Source organism: Hibiscus syriacus, unplaced genomic scaffold (genome assembly GCF_006381635.1).
Source record: "Hibiscus syriacus cultivar Baekdansim isolate YM2019G1 unplaced genomic scaffold, ASM638163v2 tig00110483_pilon, whole genome shotgun sequence".
NCBI lineage: Eukaryota > Viridiplantae > Streptophyta > Magnoliopsida > Malvales > Malvaceae > Hibiscus > Hibiscus syriacus.
This window is the reverse complement of record NW_024062759.1, coordinates 813,017-820,064: the sequence shown is the minus strand read 5'-3', so window position 1 is coordinate 820,064 and position 7,048 is coordinate 813,017. Positions and strand designations below refer to the sequence as shown.

The following is a 7,048-nucleotide window of genomic DNA, read 5'->3' as shown; positions in this document are numbered from 1 at the left end:
TGCAGATATAGTCGTCAAACCAAGTTTTTGCTTTGCCTAACAGATGCATCGCAACTAGCTCCACTCGTTCTTCATCAGGAACTCATAAAAATGAAAAAACAATTGAGCCACTTTTGGACCCATCCTCTTGATTTATCCCATCAAAAACAGGCAGTTCTACTCTAGGCTTTGGGTTTCATTGAACCAAAACTCCCAAATGACCCTTTTCGTTCCTCAATAAAGGTTCCCTATGATAATTTTGTTTCAATGCTATCTCCCAGCTGTATACCTGCTTTCTGATTTCGAGTAAGCTCATCTAGTTTGGACTTTAGGATTCTAGGCTCCTCCGGTTGGTAAGTAAAATGTGATTTTTCACTACTTACTGTCACAACCACTAGTTTCTTACCATCGATTTTAGAAGGTTCAGGGGTCTTATATGGTGATTGTATGGGCTTTCTGGTTATTACCCATCATTCTTTAAAATCAATATACATAATATTTGTTCAACGTAACCTTGGTTTGTATTCATCTTGCATTCCAACGACCTGATTCGATTGTCTTGGTTCTCCCACTACTTCGAAGGGTTACTCTTATCGGTTGCATTCTTCACCAGTTGTGCTAAGTCCTCGATTTGCTTTTATATCGTAAAAAGGTTAGGGGGTCTTCCATTGATGGTTTTTCTTTAGCATAACCTATAGCGATTTACCAGGAATAGAGGCTCTGGATACCAAATTGTTATAAATTTAATGGAGAAGAAGAATTATCAAGAGGATTTTTAGAAGAGACGAAAAGATTTCAGAGAAAAATGAGATTTCATTCATTCATTTCCTCCTCATTTCTTAGTACAATGATTTATTCATTCACAATGTACCGATCTAGGAATCATAGCTGACAATTCTTTCTAACAGTTGTATCATTTATATAGGTGTCATGTAGCTTCCCTTCGGTTGGGTTCTTATTTGCTTCAAGCCCAACATCCATTTCATCAATAGGTATAATCTATTTCTTTTTAATGAACACGTTTTCATCACATGCTTCTATTTTTTCCAATTCCTAATTCAAAATTCCTTGTTCAATTTCATCATTTTCAATCCCTAGCTCGCTCTCCGAATTCCCCAATTCTCCCACTTTGCAATTCTCCCCTTCTTCTCGCCCGACTGTAACATAATGATATGTCTAGTAAAGCTTAAAGCTCTCCCCATTGCATGCACTCAACCAAGGATTGAGTTTCCTGTGGGGAAAAAGTCTTTATCAACAAATGGCATGGCTACAAGGTGTTAAAGCATTGTTGCATCATTTGTTTACTTTACCATCTACAATGCTCATCAATAACAAAATATCACTAATATTTCTTGAGGGGACCAATATTTTAAATGGGAGTCCATTTCCATCATTTCCCCGTAGCTATGACTTTTATTTCTTAGTAGGAAGCCTAAATTCACTAAGGTTATCTGAATTATTCAAGCTCTTCAAAAACCAAAATTAGAATGGCTATGTTAAACCATCTAGAAAATTTGATGCTAACTTGACAAGGTTATTGAATTTGAATTAGTCCTACTTCTCCAAATCCTTGGAGCATATGAATGTTCCGTGAAAACAGTATGGAACTCGAGACGGAAGCTTCATTGTGGCTTCTGGCTGTAAATTTATGGCATTCACAATCTGAAGTTCTGATTTCCAGGTCTTCTCGTCTTCCTTATCCGAATTGGGGTTTAGAGGAAAGAACAAAGGCTCACCACCATACCTTTGGTCTCCATAGGTATACTTTTTTACCTCTCCAATTGAGAGATCAACTTTGGCTAACCTAGACACTTTAGGCCAAGGCTCAGCAAGAGCTAAATATGCAAACCTAGTTGTTCTTCCGAGCAAGTGTCGGTTAACAATTCCTGCCTCCAAGTTAACTTGTTCATAATCTGAAATGATGGGGCATCGTGTCGACTTACTAGTCCTCAAATTCAATCGAATTTCAGAAAGACCACTCTTGAGACTCTCATCACATTCATTGAAAATAGAATCCATATGTGTCATGCAAGAGCCGATCACGATAACTTCATCAGTTTCTGGCTCTTCCCAAGCATTCCAGAGATGGAAACAAAAGCATTCAGGTGCTTCAATCCACTTTATTCCAGAGGCATCAGTAGCATTCTCTGCCAATATTCTGAACCTCGACATCTTGTTCTTGTCATAAATAACAGGTGAACCACCATGAATCATTTCAGGCAATTTTAACACCACTTTCTGGTCAGGAATCACCACGAAGTTCTTGGTGATCGTGAAATCGTGCATCATTGTTGGACCATCGACCGGAATTTCAACATCAGGTGATTTCTTACAGTTTGGCGAAAATCGAAAGTACTTAACGTATGGCTTTCGGATAACATCATAGCTAAGAGCAAAGAATTTACTGATTTCATAATCAATCTTGGGGTGAGCAATCATTGTAGATTTCAACTGACCATCGAAATCGTATCGGCTGACGTTTCAAGTCACCGGACGGAGTGACACGAACGTGGTAAGGCAAATCATCTTCAGACATAGCAAGGAGATGACCATTAAAGTAAATAAGTCCAGCGTTTGCAACGCCAGTGCCATGGCTCGGATCAACAAGCCCGAACAGGCCACGAGCATATAAAAGCAACAATCTAGCTATGCCAGAGTGGCCATGGAGTTCACCGATCGCCTTGAGAAAAACTGAAAGCCCCAAAGCTCATTCTTGAACGAAACGATTTGTTTCGGTGAATCTACAAGCATAGCTAGTCGAACCATTTTTAAACTGATCCGCATGAACCATCCCATTCCCATCAAAGAAATGATGACCAGCAACAGGTTCGTGAAGCGGGTTGGCTCCGTTTCGAACATAAACTCCTTGTATGCATTCCGGGATTGTTCCGGTAATAAGGACCCTATGTTTGACCGATGGTCTTGCACCGGAGCAAAGTTGTCAGATATTTGAACAGCGGGGTTAGTTGTTTTGGCCTTTTGGGAAAAGGATGGTAATGCTCGTTAGAGACCAAAGCATTCTACACCACGTCTAAAGCCAAAGCCGCTACTCTTTAAAATGGATTCCATTACTGTGGCTGAGTTTTCACTGTAGAATAAGCGTGATCGGTCGATGATTGTTTAGGCAAATGAAAAATGGAGGGAGTTTGGAAAGAGTAGTCAATGTTAGGCTTTTTACAAGGCCTTTTGAAACCCATAGAAGAAAGAATTGAGGCCAAGTTTAGAGAGGAGGCCATTGGAGCTGTTGAGTTCTTGTTATTTGCAGTGAAATGGTGACTGGCGATTTAGTTTGGAAATATACCAAGAAGATTATAACGTAAATTTTCAAACTTTGTTTTGGTTAGTGGGGAGAGAGAGTCAGAGAGGAGCGTATATATAGAAAAGCAGAGGGGCGACAATGCCGAAGCATGTAGGAGAACACCACGTGTGGCATTTCTATAGAAAATTAAAGAAAAATTGAGTGAGGGCAACTGAAAATGCAGTGACAAACTTTAAGTGATTTTAATAGGCATACTAATCAAAAACATCCTTAATATTTTATAAAATACTAACTTTAACTTTTATATATTTTTTAGCATTTTAGCTCATAATATTTTAGTTTTAGGTAAAAAAAAATCACTCGTAGATAAAAATTATTAGTCAATTAAATGTCCATACAATTTATTGACTGAGCAGATTTATATGGACAAAAATGCTAATGTGACTAGGATTGTAAGGAGAATAGATAGATTGTAAGCTACTTGAAATCGACTCGATCAAAGCTGGGTCAATACTTGAATCAAACAAACACGATTCGAGATTGAACTGACTCGAAATCTTAACAAGCCGAAGCAAGCCACTTGATACTCAACTCAAAAGCTCGCGAGCTATTTGAAAAATTATACATTAAAATTTTAAGGTTTTTAAATTAAATTATTAATAATATTAGCATTTATATGTTATTTTAAAATAAATACATATAAAAATTTCATTTACTTAAGGTTCGAGTTCGAGTTGAGCTTTAATTATTGATTTCGAGTGGAGATTGAAAATTTTATGCTCATGAGCTTTCGAGTCAAGTTTCAATTATTTATTTTGAGTTCGAGTCGAACTTAACAATTTTAAACTCGCAAGTTTTCCACTACAGCAAAACTGGCTTTTTGCGATGCTTTTTTACCTATAGCGGCGTTTTTAAACGGTGCAAAAAACACCTGCGGCGATATGACAAACGTCGTAATAAGCGCTGCTAAAGTTTGCAAGTTTTTAAGCGCCACAATAGGTGTTGATAATTAGCGGCGTTTGTTAGGTGTTGAGGTTTAGCGGCGTTTTTCCCACAAATGCCACAATAGGTGTTGAGATTTAGCGGCGTTTTTCTCATAAACGCCCCAATAGGTTTTGATATTTAGCGGCTTTTTTCTCACAAACGCTGCAATAGGTGTTGAGATTTAACGGCGTTTTTCACACAAATGTCGTAATAGGTTTTGAGATTTAGCGGCGTTTTTATCACAAACGCTGCAATAGGTGTTGAGATTTAGCGGCATTTTTCCCACAAACGCCGTAAAATGCGTATGTATATAGCGGCGTTGTCCTAAATGCCTCAAAAGGTTAAGATATTTCGCGGTGTTTTTTGGATACAAATGCCGCTAAAGGTCTGGTATATAGCGGTGTTTTTAGGGTACAAATGTCGCAAAATATATGGTATATTAAATATTTTTTTTCGATTACCCCAAATCTATTTTTTCAACCTGTTCCATTATCCAACAACATGACATCAATAACATCAAACTCTATATCCATAACAAGCAACATCAAATCCAATAAAATAAATAAAAGTTTTCATTAACATAATATCAGTTCAGTTAAACACGGTTCAGTAACATTAACAGAATGTTGATAACATAAATGAGACTATGATGGTGGATTCTGAGGTTGCGTTTTCTGTAACATCTGCATCATATCATTGAGTCGTTTTTCAAATTCTTCACAACTTTACTGATATAATGCTTCTCTCTATGCTGCCGCTGCTTCTCTCTCTGCTTTCGCTGCTGCTCTTTGTGCTTCCCTTGCTTCATTTCGGCTTTCATGTTAGCCATTTGTTGATCCATCTCAGCCAAACTCTTGGTTTAAAGGACTAACTTCTAATTGGGAAGATTGAGACTATGATGACATATACTGTGATGAACTGGATCCAAAATATTTTGTGGGAGTAACGAATGATCCTTGACAGCGCACCCGACCATATCTTTCAGGACCCAAAACGTCATTAATAGATTGGTTTTCAATGTCATCATCATTAACAAGACCTTGACTCGGAGCAGTAGCATGATACTCCGAATTTCTCTTTTTATACATCTATTTACATCACCCAGTCACACCGAAACAACACAACCTTTTATTTTCTATAATAATCTAACTCAATAATGTTCGTAAGATTTCATAATAATCAACCTCTCCCTCCTGCGGATTATTGTCCCTGACACTAGCATAACTTGTAGTTGACGAAGTAACTACGACTCCACAATTTTGTGACCTCCTTAATCTTTCACGAGATTTCATGTGGAACCTAAACCCATTAATGAGAAAGGCATTATATCTTTTAACTATTCTATTCAGACCTTGAGAAAGCCATTTAACATCTTCACTAACTTCTCTCTCACTCCAAACCTATTACACATGAATGGTGAATTAATTTGCATTGATTTCGATATAAAAAGCAAGACATATATTATTTATAAGTATTCCGTAAGATTTAGTTGCTTACCGTCTGGCCTAACCATTCATGAAAAGTTTCTGTGAATAACATATGTATCTCTCGCTGATGTAATATTTGGGAGCGTGCACGAGATCTCAAGACTTCTTTAAACTCACTATAAAGTATATTATGTCAATAAAAATTGATAAATATAAAAGATTAAGAGATTTCATTAGGATTGGGTCTGAAAGACTTACATGTGAAAGGAATCTATTGAATCGTGATGGAAAAGAACATATCGGTGTGCTTGTACCCAAGACTAGTCATCTAAGTGTGCAATTTTAACTTTCCCTAATGGTTGACCATAACTTCCAAACAAATAATGTTGAGGTAAGTCGTTAGTACTTAACACATTATTTCGATTTGGTCTATTCCATATTGTTTCAACATCTTCCAAATATCTAGAGCAAAATGTCATACATTCCTCTGCCAAATACCCTTCAGCAATTGATCCTTCCGGATAACGTTTATTATGACAGTAAGACTTCAACTTGCCCAAAAACCTATACACAAACAACATACTACGTAAATACATTTTATTAAAAGGTATAATTAGTAGTAATTTAAAACGTATAATTCAATTAACACCTCTCTATGGGGTACATCCATCGATAGAAAATTGGTACACCAACTCTTGCTTCGTGAGGAAGATGAATTAGCAGATGCACCATAATTGTGAATAATGAAGGCGAAAATATCTTCTCCAAGTTGCATAAAGTCAAGGCGACTCGATCTTGTAGTTTATCAAGTTCTTCAACCATCAGAACTTTCCCACATATGGCTTTCATTATATTAGAAAGTTCAATGATACAAGACGTCACCTTACTCGACATGCAACCGCGAATAGCTACTGGCAGTAAATCTTGCATTAATATGTGATAATCATGTGACTTTAAACCATAAAGTCTTTGATCTTTAACACTGACACATCGAGAAATGTTTGATACATACCCATCTGGGACCTTTATATCCTTCAACACCGTGTAAAACACTTCTTTTTCTTTCTTCGAAAGAGAAAAAATAGAAGGCGACAAGAAATATTTTCGATTCGGATGTAATTACGAATGAAGATCATGTCGAATTCCCATGTCCACTAAGTCAAGTCGACTCTTAAGATTATCTTTAGATTTTTTGCCATCATTCAGAATGGTCCCGATAATATTCTCATAAACATTATTCTCAATATGCATTACATCAAGATTATGTCTTAAAAACTGCTTCTTCTAATAAGGCAACTCGAAGAATATACTCATTTTTTTCCACAAGTCTACCTCATTTAGATCATCCTCTTCATCATACTCATCATTACTCTGTTGGTCAACTTCAAGCTCTTCAATT

The 7,048-nt window shown here is 36.8% G+C and overlaps 1 pseudogene; it reads right to left on the bottom strand.

The window, feature by feature from the left end:
- Positions 1-1,533: 1,533 nt before the first annotated feature.
- On the bottom strand, positions 1,534-5,030 carry LOC120129225 (annotated as a pseudogene).
- Positions 5,031-7,048: the final 2,018 nt, after the last annotated feature.